The sequence below is a fragment of the Heterodontus francisci genome, chromosome 10, assembly GCF_036365525.1.
Source record: "Heterodontus francisci isolate sHetFra1 chromosome 10, sHetFra1.hap1, whole genome shotgun sequence".
In the NCBI taxonomy this organism is placed as follows: domain Eukaryota; kingdom Metazoa; phylum Chordata; class Chondrichthyes; order Heterodontiformes; family Heterodontidae; genus Heterodontus; species Heterodontus francisci.
The window spans coordinates 13524122-13538104 of NC_090380.1; the positions used below are offsets into that span (position 1 = coordinate 13524122).

The following is a 13983-nucleotide window of genomic DNA, read 5'->3' on the forward strand; positions in this document are numbered from 1 at the left end:
TAAAACCATTCGGCAGGAAAGAGATGTGATTGTTTATTCAGCAATCTCGCCTTCCTGCAGAGGAGGTTACTGCTGCAGTGTGTGATCATTGAATTTACTCTCTGATCTACTGAAACGCTAAAAATTACACTTAAAATTGGATTATGAAGAAGATAGCTAATCATGGCCTCATTGTTATAGCAGCCTGAAGACCAGGAGTTTAAATCCCATCCTGTTTAACTGTAAAACTGAATTCAATAAATCGCCTAATTTGTGGACTGGCAACAGAGAATAAACATTGAATCTACTCGATCATTGTAAAAACAAAACTGCTTCCCTAATGTCCTTTAGGGAAGGGAACCTGCCACACCTATCCACTCTGGCACTCACTTCTGAGTCAGAAAGGCCAGAGACGTGAGCACATAATCCAAGCTGACAGTCCTAGTGCTGCACTGTCGGAAGTGACATCTTTCAGATGAGACAAACTGAGGCCTGGCCTGCCTTCTCCGGTGGATGTAAAAGATCCCATGGCTCTAGTTGAAGAAAAGCAGGGGAGTTATTCCCGGTGTCCTGGTCAATATTTGTCACTCAGCCAATATAATTAAAACAGATAATCTGATCATTTATCTCTCTGCTGTTTGTGGGATCTTTCTGTGCGCAAATTGACTTGTTTTCCTACATTACAACAGTGACTACACTTCGAAAGTACTGCATTGGCAGCAAAAGGCTTCGGGATATCCTCAGACTGTGAAAGACACTTTCTTTGTATGTGACTTCAGTCCACAATATATTTCATACTTGCTGTCCAAACTGACAATCAAGTGCTTGCCATTAACTTGACACTTGAATATGAGATCCATGTGGACACTGTGTGGTTCTCTCTTAATGCCTTCAGGGCCAATAGTGATGGGCAATAAATGTGGTCTGGTCAGCGACACCCCCATCCCATGAGTAGCCAGCCCTGTCCTTACTGCTTGCCCACTATTGGTTGTTTGCGACTCTGTGTGTGTGTGGCAGAATGCAGTGGGAACTGCTGAGGGGATTAAGTCAGCTTGTGGCACGTCCTGTTGTTTTATCTGAGGAATTCCTCACAGAGGTGGCAAAGCGGACACAGTGAGTGAATTGCCAGTTTTACACCCTGACAACTGCATTTATATAGCACCTTGAACACAGGAAAGATTCACAGGAGCATTATCCGACAAAATTTCACACCAATTTTCCAAAGATTGGGCGGGGTGTAAAATGGGCTGTGATTGGCTACCTCCAAGGCCAGTTTCACCTCCATATTTTGCTTTAAAGGACCCGATGGTGAGGAGTCTGCAACATGAAAGCAGGAATGTTGTTTAAAGCTTAGCATTGGATTGGGGAAATATGAATCCCTTATGCGAGCAGCACCTATTAATTATTGGATTATACACATTTCTACAGCACAATGAAGGATTTCTAAAGAAGAGGAGTAGCTAGACTGGCTCGAATAAACATGTGGTTTGCAGTATCACTGTGTCCCGACTGGGACCGGATTAAAGGAACTTGAGAATGTTGCATTACTTTGCAGACAGTTGATAATTAACACAGTCCCCTTTTGCATTTCCGCACTAAGACTTGTTTTGCCGAATCAAAAGGACGGTCAAATCAAATCCCAGCAGAACAGTGCGAGGGGGGTAGTCTGTGCTTCACGGAAATGGGCTGGGGATTTGGGGTGCTCCCCTTGGTGACGGGTGGTACAGGCGTGTGGAGGAGAAGGTGAGGAGGAGGAGGAGGAGCCCTCGCCTCCAGCCTGAAACTGAGTGAAACTGAGTGGCGGCGCTGTCTATCCAACAAGCAGCCCCTGGTACAGAGCAAAGGCACAGCGCCACAAGTGATCCAGACAAGTGAAGACTGCTTGGAGTGGGAGGTCAGTGCTTTACCATCAGAAGGACATACAGCTGTCCTTAGCCGAAAGTTAAGAATATTCCGATCTTTGCACAATGATGCAGAGAGTTTCCTGGCGAACAGGCGGCGGGGGGGGGGGGGGGGGGGAGATGCAGGGAATGCTATAAATTGCAGAGCGGTGTGGGTGTGTGTATGGGCGGCCAGAGTTCTGTGAAAATCCTTCTAAAAGGAGAATGGGATTTCTGAGCAACACAGTGCCTTGGGCTGAGTGCTGATGTATTGAGAAACACCATTCATTTCCCTTCAAAGAGGCTGGGGAGTAGCCGCTGCTGTCTCAGAGTTTAAACTGCGGGCTGAGATTGTGTGTGTGTGAGAGAGTGAATGTTTGCCTGCTTTCTGTTTGACTTGCTGGGATGGTGATAGAAACAGTAAGCAGTTCAGGAGAGGTCAGTCTCTGGATGGAAGGAGGTGTGCACTAGTTGTGCGTGAAACATTCGAGGGCATTTTCAACGTGTGTTTGCCCACTTTTAGATGCATTTAATGGGAAGTTGGATAAGTAAAGAGGGAGATAAGAATGGAAGGATATGCTGATAGGGTGAGGTGTGGGAGGAGGCTGGTGGGGAGTAGAAACACTGGCATGGAGCTGTGGGCCGAATGGCCTGTAATTTCCCATATCATTCTATGTAAAACATTCTCCCAGTCATTTTACTGAGTGATCATTAAGGATCAGGAGCAGAGTGTAGGGCCCACCTAGAACAGATATAGGGCCCTCTTGTTCCACACTTATGCTGCTGTTCACCTCTGTTGAAACCATAGCTGATTCTCTTATCAGTCCCATGAGTTGAGAGTTAACTGAGCTGTATGGGGTAGTACTGAATGAACACTGAGGGCTTGTTTCAAAGTATCACTGTGAACGGAGGCTCAGAATTAATTGTGTAGCTTAACACTCAATGAGGAAAAGCAGAGACTCCCTCCAACAGCCATTTCAAAGCAAGACAGCAGCCAGTCTCTGTCGAACTTTGTCCACAATTGACCTCATTCAGTACTCTGTTCCCCAGCTCGCCACAGTCTCTGTGACCGTCACTGGAGACTCAGGCTTAATCCCGGACTCCAGCCTGAAGACCCTCCCCCTACCACCCATTCTCAGAAACCACCTCATTAACCATGCCCCTTCTATCTCTGTCACAAAGAAGCACATCCATTCCTTACTGCGATATCTTGCCATTTTATCAAAAATGACAATTTGTTGCTGCCCCCATGTCAACTCAAACTTCTTAGTTCTGATCCTTCTCAGTAATATACAGTCAACATGATTCCCCGGCCCCTTCCTCTCCTCCTCATCGGCCCCTCTCTCTCAGCCCCCCTGGCCCCTCCCACCTGGTCAACTCCTAGCCTCCTCCATCTCCATTGCCCAACTCTTCCCCATGGACTGTCAGTCCTCCGTCACTGACAAATATGTGCAGTCCATCAAAGTAAGGTCAGGGTGAGTTGTCAACCACACCCAGTAGGCCCCATGGACCCCCCCACCGCCTCGAATGGTTTGTAAACCTGCTCTAATACTGCATTGATGTTCTAGCAGACACATTGCGAGATCCAGGAGGTCTGGAACTGCACGCCCCCCAAATTGGGGAATTCCACCCGTTGCCCCCAGGATCTGGCTGTGGCCTAGCTCTGGTCTTGCAGCATTACTGTGAAGTTGCTGTGGTGTTTCGAGGACTGCAGTATAATTGGATCCTGTGTTAGTGCTCGTTGGGGAGAGTTCTGTACAGCTTTTGTTGTGAAATTGACAGGAGTTCTGAGCTTCCTTCCTGTGGTGAAAATCTGTCTGTAACCCTAGTTACCCCTGGGCACAGGGACTAATTGGATAGCTCATTCAGAGAGCTGCCGCAGCTGTGATGGGCTGAATGGCCTCTTTCTGTGCTGTAAGGTTCTATGATCGGATCTCCTCTTCACTAAATTTCCAAGTTTTCATGAAAATGCCATAAGATGAGCAAGAATCGGAGATCACAGCAACAACATTTGGGGGAAAAATGAAATAAATCGAGTTTAGTTTTTGTATTTTCCTGCACATTAATCCTATCAACACAATCTGCTTTGGTTCATTTTGTCATTTGACCTCTGAAAACTGCCAGTCTTAAATAGTGTGTCTCCTGCTTTCAATTCTTTGTAACTGACCAAAACACCAGCTGTGTCAGCTGTGGTTCAGTGGATAGCATGGTTACCTCTGGGTTGGAACAAGCCCTGTTCTAGAAACTTGAGTGTATTACCCAGCCTGACGCTGCAGTACTGAGAAAGCTGTGTTGTTTGAGGTGTTGTCTTTTGGTTGAGATATTAAACTGAGGCCACATCTGCCCTCTCAGGTGGTTATAAAAGAGCCATTAGCATTGTTGCAAAGAAGAGCAGGGGATTTCTCTCTAGTCCTGGCCAATATTTATCCCTGAACCAACACCGAAAACAGATGATCTGGTCATTTATCTCATTGCTGTTGGAGCTTGTTATATGCAAATTAGCTGCCATGTTTTCTACATTACCCTAGTGTTTACACTTTAAAAGTGCTTTACTGGCTGTAAAGTGCTTTAGGATGTTATAAAGTTCTTTCCCTATTTTTCTAGTGTTCTCTCCCATTCATTCACGCTTTCTTGGCAACGAACCAGGCCAGGTAGCAGATCTCTCGGTGGGAGAGCATTTCGGTGATAGTGATCACAACTCCCTGACCTTTACTATAGTCATGGAGAGGGACAGGAGCAGACAGGATGGGAAAATATTTAATTGGGGGAGGGGGAATTACAATGCTATTAGGCAGGAACTGGGGAGCATAAATTGGGAACAGATGTTCTCAGGGAAATGCACAACAGAAATGTGGAGGTTGTTTAGGGAGCACTTGCTGCGACTGCTGGATAGGTTTGTCCCGATGAGGCAAGGAAGGGATGGTAGGGTGAAGGAACCTTGGATGACAAGAGATGTGGAACAGCTAGTCAAGAGGAAGAAGGAAGCTTACTTAAGGTTGAGGAAGCAAGGATCAGACAGGGCTCTGGAGGGTTACAAGGTAGCCATGAAGGAACTGAAGAATGGACTTAGGAGAGCTAGAAGGGGACATGAAAAAGTCTTGGCGGGTAGGGTTAAGGAAAATCCCAAGGCGTTCTACACTTATGTGAGGAACAAGAGGATGGCCAGAGTGAGAGTAGGGCCAATCAGGGATAGTGGAGGGAACTTGTGCCTGGAGTCGGAGGAGGTAGGGGAGGTCCTAAATGAATACTTTGCTTCAGTATTCACTAGTGAGAGGGACCTTGTCGTTTGTGAGGACAGCGTGGAACAGGCTGATATGCTCGAACAGGTTGATGTTAAGAAGGAGGATGTGCTGGAAATTTTGAATGATATGAGGACAGATAAGTCCCCGGGGCCAGACGGGATATACCCAAGGATATTATGGGAAGCGAGGGAAGAGATTGCCGCGCCTTTGGCGATGATCTTTGCGTCCTCACTGTCCACTGGAGTAGTACCAGACGATTGGAGGATGGCAAATGTTATTCCCTTGTTCAAGAAAGGGAATAGGGATAACCCTAGGAATTATAGACCAGTCAGTCTTACGTCGGTAGTGGGCAAATTATTGGAGAGGATTCTGAGAGACAGGATTGATGATTATTTGGAAAAGCAGAGTTTGATTAGGGACAGTCAGCATGGCTTTGTGAGGGGCAGGTCATGCCTCACAAGCCTTATTGAATTCTTTGAAGATGTGACAAAACACATTGATGAAGGAAGAGCAGTGGATGTGGTGTATATGGATTTTAGCAAGGCGTTTGATAAGGTTCCCCATGGTAGGCTCATTCAGAAAGTAAGGAGGCATGGGATACAGGGAAATTTGGCTGTCTGGATACAGAATTGGCTGTCCCATAGAAGACAGAGGGTGGAAGTAGATGGAAAGTATTCAGCCTGGAGCTCGGTGACCAGTGGTATTCCGCAGGGATCTGTTCTGGAACCTCTGCTCTTTGTGATTTTTATAAATGACTTGGATGAGGAAGTGGAAGGCTGGGTTAGCAAGTTTGCCGATGACACGAAGGTTGCTGGAGTTGTGGATAGTGTGGAAGGCTGTTGTAGGTTGCAACGGGACATTGACAGGATGCAGAGCTGGGCTGAGAAGTGGCAGATGGAGTTCAACCTGGAAAAGTGTGAAGTGATTCATTTTGGAAGGTCGAATTTGAATGCAGAATATAGGCTTAAAGACAGGATTCTTGGTAGTGTGGAGGAACATAGGGATCTTGGGGTCCATGTCCATAGATCGCTCAAAGTTGCCACCCAAGTTGATGGGGTTGTTAAGAAGGCGTATGGTGTGTTGGCTTTCATTAACAGGGGGATTGAGTTTAAGAGCCGCGAGGTTATGCTGCAGCTCTATAAAGCCCTGGTTCGACCACGCTTGGAATATTGTGTTCAGTTCTGGTCGCCTCATTATAGGAAGGATGTGGAAGCTTTCGAGAGGGTGCAGAGGAGATTTACCAGGATGCTGCCTGGATTGGAGGGCATGTCTTACGAAGAAAGGTTGAGGGTGTTAGGGCTTTTCTCATTGGAATGAAGAAGGATGAGAGGTGACTTGATAGAGGGGTACAAGATGATGAGAGGCATAGATAGAGTGGATCGCCAGAGACCTTTTCCCAGGGTGGAAAGGGCTATCACCAGGGGGCATAATTTTAAGGTGATTGGAGGAAGGTTTCGGGGAGATGTCAGAGGTAGGTTCTTTACACAGAGAGTGGTGGGTGCGTGGAATGCACTGCCAGCGGTGATAGTAGAAGCAGATACATTAGGGACATTTAATCGACTCTTGGATAGGTACATGGATGATAGTAGAATGAAGGGTAGGTAGTTAGTTTGATCTTAGAGTAGGTTAAAGGTTCGGCACAACATCGTGGGCCGAAGGGCCTGTACTGTGCTGTACTGTTCTATGTTCTATGTTCTCCCTGTATACACTTTTTTTCCATATCCCTTAGAACTCTTCATATGCCTCACATTCAAAATCTCCAGCCCACATTCATTTCCACTGCAGACCTTAGTGTAACCTGTCTGTGTGGTTTGCTGTAGATTAAAGCCTGGCTCGGGGATAAAATTAAACCCGAGCCAGAGTCCTTTAATTTCTTTCCGCGCCCTACCCGACACGAATCTCCTGTTCCGGCAGCAGGCTCTTCCTGCAGCTGGAGTTGTGGGGAATCATGGGTAAGCCTGATCCTGTGTCTTCTCGGAAGCAGCGTCCAGCCCGACCCGACCTGAGCCAGACACGTGTAGTCGGGTTCCGGTCGGGTAGGCAGGCTTTACTGTGGATGGAAATCCAGCTGTGAATTTCAGCCCCCTCGGGCCTTGCTCAGAAATGACACTGCAGAGATTTCACAATTCAGTTTTGAATTTGAGTGTTTGGGATTTATGAGCAATGACTGGCCTCCCGCCACTCCACTGAGGTGGTGGGAACCAGTCCAGGAGATCACTCTGGCCCTGATGACTATTGTTCCAAAGTACCTTCTAAGCTCTTCTGAGAGGTGATCTCCAGTCCAGCCTTCGCTTGAAAGATTACACAAATCAACTTTTAGGGTCATAGAGTCATACCGGCACAGAACGAGGTTATTCAGCCCATCGAGTCCATGCTAGCTCTCTAGAGCAATCCAGTCAGTCCCATTGCCCCACTCTATCCCCACAGTCCGACAAGTTTATTTCCCTCAAATGTCCATCCAATTTCCTTTTAAAATCATTCATCATCTCCACGTCCACCACCCTTTTGGGCAGTGAATTCCAGGTCATTACCACTCACTGCGTAAAAAAGATATTCCTCACATCATCCCCTGCATCTCTTCCCCAAAACCTTCAAACTGTGTCCCCTGTCCTTATACCATTAGTTAATGGGAACAGTTTTCCTTGTCTAACTTAATCTAAGCTTATCATGATCTTGTATATATCTATCAAATCTCCCCTCAATCGCCTTTGATCCAGGGAGAACAACCCCAGCTTTTCCAACCTAACCTTGTAACTAAAATCCCCCATCGCTGGAACCATTCTGGTAAATCTCCTCTGCACCCTCTCAAAGACCCTCACATCTTTCCTGAAGTGTGGTGACCGGAACTGGATGCTATATTCCAGTTGGGGCCTAACCAGAGTTTTATTGCAGGAGATAGAAGCTGTTCCGAGGCCCACCAATCTCTGGGAAAAGAACCATCTCCGGACATCTAACCTAGATCTGGTCTTGTGACAGCTAGAGAATGTGACCCCTGGTGGCCCCAAACCTATTTAGTTGGAACAACCTGTCTGCACGAACACAATCTGATCTCTTCAACATCATATAAACCTTGATCAGATCACCCCCAAGTCTACACTACTTTAAATTGTAGAGTCTCGGCTCTTTGAGTCTATCTGGGTAACTAAGATATGTTAATTTAGTGGCTATCCTTGACAACCTTTCCAAAGTCTCTCTATCACCCACACTATCACTATCACATGATGAGACCAGAAGTGGATACAGTATTCTTTCTAATGGAGACCTGACCAAGATTTTAGCAAAAGGAAGAGCTTGCTCTTATATAGCGCCTTTCCTGATCTCAGCCTAAATGTGTGGTCCGTGTTGTAATGTAGGGAACACAGCAGGCAATTCGTGCACAGCACGATCCCACAAATGGCAATGTGAATTTTTTTCCAAAAATGTGCTTTAGTCATAAAATTCTTTCAAAAAAATTACAAAACAATTCAAATTGTACATTTGATAAAGTAAAATATGGATTGTTTTTTTTCAAAACAGTACAAGAGGTGTCTCACTACATGTGCCATTTCAGCTTCTGTTTATAATGTACATTTGCATTACATACCAAACACATTCTCTGCTTACAGCCCGAGGGGTTCTATACAGGTTCCAGCCCCTTGGTATACTATGACGGGAAGACCTTACACTGTGGCCGATTTAAATGTGGGGGTGGGACCACCCCTTTTCCTTTCGGCTCCACATTTAGGTAACTAAACTCTTAGCTTGTAGGTTGCAGTGGTCTCTTTAAGAACTGCCGGTTAGGTTGTCTGATGTCTGTTTTTCCTGAAAGTAGGCAGCAAAGCAGTTGGTGCCTCAGACAGGCATTAGGTTCTTCATTTGCATGTACAAAGGGGCTAAAACCTATTTCAGTCATTGGGCACCGCACAGCAATTTAATCAGCAATATGGCAGGTGATTGAGGGCTACATGTTGACCAGGACAGCAGGGAGAACTCTTAACTTCACAAAGTTCTAAGATTGACTTTATCAGAGGTCATTTTCACGGTTTTTATTGTATGGATTCAAGCTAAGATAAGAACTAAGTTCAGTTTAACTCTGGGTTTGATGTGCTATTTGTACAGCATATCTGACATTTTACCTTGATTTCACCATCATGTCATTTCTCATTGTTCCCTCCCCCAGTCAGCACACATTCAAATGCAAAATCAAATGACATGTTCTCACTTGTGCATTTAGCGGTTGCTGAATCAGTTCCAGGAACACATTCATCCTCCCTCTGTTATTAACACACACTTAGGACCTGGTTTAATTAAATAATAGCACAGTTAGGACCTGACTTTATTAAATCATCTACCAATGTGGAATATTTCTCAGGAATGTCCTGTCCACAAAAAGCAGGAAAATCCAATCCGGCCAATTACTGCCTGCATCAGTCTACTCTCGATCATCACCTAAGTGATGGAAGGTGTCATTGACAGTGCTATCAAACAGCACTCACTCAGCAGCAACCTGCTCACTGACACTCAGTTTGGGTTCCACTAGGACCACGCAGCTCCTGACCTCATTCCAGCCTTGGTCCAAAGGTGTGGTGAGAATGACTGCTCTTGACATCAAGGCAACATTTGACCAAGTATGGCATCAAGGAACCTCAGTACACCTGAAGTCTTTTTTTCATTCATATCTGGGCTGTGGATGTCGCAGGCATTTATTGCCCATCTCAAATTGCCCTTGAGAAGGTGTTGGTTAGCTACCTTCCTGAACTGCTGCAGTCCTTTGGGTGTAGGTACACCCACTGTGCTGTTAGGATGGCAGTGTGATGGAATACTCTCCACTTGCCTGTATGAGTGCGGCTTCAACAATACTCAAGAAGCTCAACACCATCCAGGACAAAGTAGCCCGCTTGATTGGCATCCCATCCACCACCTTCAACATTCACTCACTTCACCATCCACAGTGGCAGCAGTGTGTACCATCTACAAGATGCACTGCAGCAACTCACCAAGGCTCCTTTGACAGCACCTTCCAAACCCGTGACCTCTACCAACTAGAAGGACAAGAGCAGCCGATGCATGGGAACACCACCACCTGCAAGTTCCCCTCCAAGTCACACACCATCCTTACTTGGAACTATATCACCATTCACTTGGAACTATATCACCATAGGGGCGGCGCAGTGGTTAGCACTGCAGCCTCACAGCTCCAGCGACCCGGGTTCAATTCTGGGTACTGCCTGTGTGGAGTTTGCAAGTTCTCCCTGTGTCTGCGTGGGTTTTCGCCGGGTACTCCGGTTTCCTCCCACCACCAAAAGACTTGCAGGTTGATAGGTAAATTGGCCATTATAAATTGCCCCTAGTATAGGTAGGTGGTAGGAGAATATAGGGACAGGTGGGGAAGTGGTAGGAATATGGGATTAGTGTAGGATTAGTATAAATGGGTGGTTGATGGTCGGCACGGAATCGGTGGGCCGAAGGGCCTGTTTCAGTACTGTATCTCTAAATAAAATAAATAAAATAAAATTCCTTCACTGTCACTGGGTCAAAATCCTGGAACTCCCTTCCTAACAGCACTGTGGGTGTACCTACCCCACATGAACTGCAACGGTTAAGAAGGCAGCTCACCACCACCTTCTCGAGGGCAATTAGGGATGGGCAATAAATGCCAGTGACGCTCTCATTTCATTACAAAATAAAAAACTGTTAACACAGTTAGGACTTGGTTTAATGAAGTATCAACACACAGTTAGGACCTGCTTGTTCCCCTGTTCCGGAAGTTTAACATTTGTCCCAGAGTCGTGTTGGTGTTTTGTGTCTGAAGTTTATGTACATAGTTTCCTGTAACTCTTGCTATTTCTTCGCATTCTCACTGAATTTTGATAGTGCTCCAAAACTTGCTGACCTTTGACCTGGTTGGGAAATGCAGCTTCAGTCAGGAGGGACAGTGGGAACGGAGCTGTGAGTCAGCCCCATTTAATCTGTGAGTTGGGGAAGCTGAAGTGAGCTGGGATCCTGTTCCTCACACACTGCCTGCCATGTCTCATTGTTACTCTAGTTGCTCAAAGCTGGACCTCTGGATGGAGAGGGTAGATCATCCAGCTCCGACTTGCTCTGGGTATCAATAATTCCTCTAAGCCACATTTAGCATTAGTTCATTTTGTTTTTCTCTCGTGTTATTTACCACACATAGATGACCCAGAATTTACTGGACTGGGGCATCTCACAGCCAGCTCTGTTAGGTAGATTTCTTCTTGCACCCTTCAGCTTGAAATTTGTCACTGTGTAACTTGCAGGAAGTGGGAGCTGGTAAGAGCACAGCGAGGGCAAAGGGCCATCTGGAATCTCTGACCAGTGGCTTCTCCCATTAATCAATAAGAGAAACACACCAAAACGACAAAAAGGAGATAGGGTGAATTGGAGTCAAAATCAGATACAGAAACAGAAATAGCGAGGGAAAGAATGGCTGGATTAAGAAAGATTTGAAAAGCTAAAAAAGTAAAAAAATTAAAATTTGCCATTTTTATAATCTCTAACAACAGTTCACCACCTGTAGGAATAAGAGTTCACAGTTTAAGTTGTTCACTTTCTGGGCAGGAGAGTGGCATTGCAGGAACATGTATTGTGACATTAAAAAGGTGCTTACGTCACTGAGTAACGGCTCTAACTTGCCGTGGTGAATTTAATGGATCATTAATGTGCAAATGCAGCAATTTCTTCAACTCCTGGGGCGTTTGAGCAGCTGTTTTTGCAAAGCTAACCAGGGCTTCTGTGGTGATTCGTAATCCATGGGGTTCCTCTTCCTCACCACAAGCTGCTGACCAATTTACACATGAATAATGGTGGGTGCCATTAAGCTCACTGTTACTTTGGCCGCAAATACTGGGCCAGTTTTTCTGATGGAGCGAATAATCACTCTGACTGGTGAGCTGAAGGAGGGAATCATTCCAGGGAAATATTCATAATATGTTTTCCTATGTCTCTGACCAAATATGGTGATGGATGGGATTCCACGATCCCCCATGTCATGGTTTTTTTTTTTACTGCTTTGAGCCCCGAGCCAGTTTGGGAAATGTGTGGGCAATCAAGCATCCTAGGAACTTGCCTGCCTTTTCACGCTGACTTTGTACAGATTGTAAAAGATGGCGTTTCAAACAACAAAAAAAATGAAGTTTAAAAGGAATCTTGGCAAACAAAAGATGAGTGAACATCTGGCACGGCTAAAGATTGAATGCTTTCCAGATGTCTGGAGCTGTGTGTATGAATAATAAACCTTTCTCATAAAGATTCTATAGCTGAGACGTGCAGAAGCACCAATTCTGTCTTCCTGCTGCTCATTTTAGGAGATTTGTCAATCCTTGGCTGCCTGTGATTATTTACAAGCAGAAGATAAACATCGCCATTTAACATTCACTATGCAGGTCTTTGTGTGGCAGGAGTGTGATTGAGGGGGTTCAAAGGCACTGCCTCCAAGTCACAGCCTCTACACTTTCCAGTCCGTTGAAGTTAATTCACGGAAAATTGAACCATGGTTTGAGTCTGCTGTCAGAATTCTGATCTCGCTGTGCGCCAGGAATAGTAAATTGGAGGATTTCTCCCCCTCGCCCTTGCCATGTGATAGTTATTACATCCCCTGATTTCAGATTGTATTGATGTAATTAATGGATTTGGTGTCCAGGGGAGTGATGGAGGTTGAGATAATCCAACAGTTTAACAGGGAGTGGGGTAGGTAATGGGTGGGCAAATGTGGGATATTGTGAGTTGAAAGTGGGTTCTGTTCCATAACCCTGGGGGTGAGCGGGTAGACTGATCATCTCAATAGGAGCTTTCTGACAGCAGGAAGGTACTCCCGAAGTCCAACTGAACCTTACAAACACAGGAACAGGAGGAGGCCATTCTGCCCTTTGAGCCTGTTCCACAGGAACAGGAGGAGGCCATTCTGCCCTTCGAGCCTGTTCCACAGGAACAGGAAGAGGCCATTCAGTCCCTCAAGCCTGTTCCACAGGCAGAGGAGGAGGCCATTCAGCCCCTTGAGCCTGTTAGCCTGTTGCATAGGAACAGCAGGAGTCCATTCAGATCCTCAAGCCCATTGCACCATTCTTTTAGATCAGCTCCATTCACCCACATTAGCTCCACATGATTTGATATCCTTGCCTAACAAAAATCTCAGTCTTGAAAATTTCGGTTGATCCGCAGCATCCAGAACCCTTTGGGAGAGAGTTCCAGATTTCCACTACCCTTTGTGTGAAGAAGTGCCTGGCTCTAATTTCAAGGTTTTGCCCCCTTGCCAGTGGAAATAGTTTCTCTTTATCTACCCTACCAACTCCTTTAATCATCTTAAACTCCTCAATCAGATCACCCTTAATCTTCTGTACAACAAGGGAATACAAGCCTAGTCTATGCAACCAGTTCTCACAATTTAACCATGTGATCATTCTGCTTAATCTGTTTTGCACCCCCTCCAAGGTTAATTTATCCTTCCCAAGGTGTGGTGCCCAGAGCTGAACGCAGTCTCCCAGATGTGGTCTAACCAGAGATTTATACAACTGTAACATAACTTTCAGCCCTTTGTATTCCAGCCCCTTTCAGATAAAGGCCAATTCCAGTAGCCTCTTTGATTAGTTTTGTGCCTGTCCACGAGAGTTTTTAGTGATTTCTGTACTTGGATTCCTAAATCTCTCTGCTCCTCCACAGCTCCAGCTTTTTGCTAGTTAGGAAGTGCACTGATTAGACTTTCTTGGGTCCAAAGTGGATGACCTCACTTGCCCACGTTGAACTCCATCTGCTACAGTTCTGCCCACTCACTTAATCCATCAATGCCCCTTTGCGGCGTGTTTCTATGTGTCTGTCTGTTCGTGTCACTATATCTGTGTGACTCTGTCTGCATCTGTGTATCAATGTACATATGCCTGTGT

General features: G+C 45.7%; 1 protein-coding gene across 8 annotated transcripts in view; it reads left to right on the forward strand.

The window, feature by feature from the left end:
* The window catches only part of LOC137374301 (pleckstrin homology-like domain family B member 1), a 505821-nt gene that overhangs the window by 72187 nt on the left and 419651 nt on the right, over positions 1-13983 (forward strand). Inside the window, exon 1 of one of the 8 annotated variants that reach the window (XM_068040133.1) lies at positions 1581-1873. The exons of the other annotated variants lie outside the window; for them this stretch is intronic. The gene's annotated coding sequence lies outside the window, so the exon portion shown is untranslated. Of the gene's footprint in view, positions 1-1580; positions 1874-13983 lie in introns of those variants that run through there. 8 annotated transcript variants of the gene reach the window in all.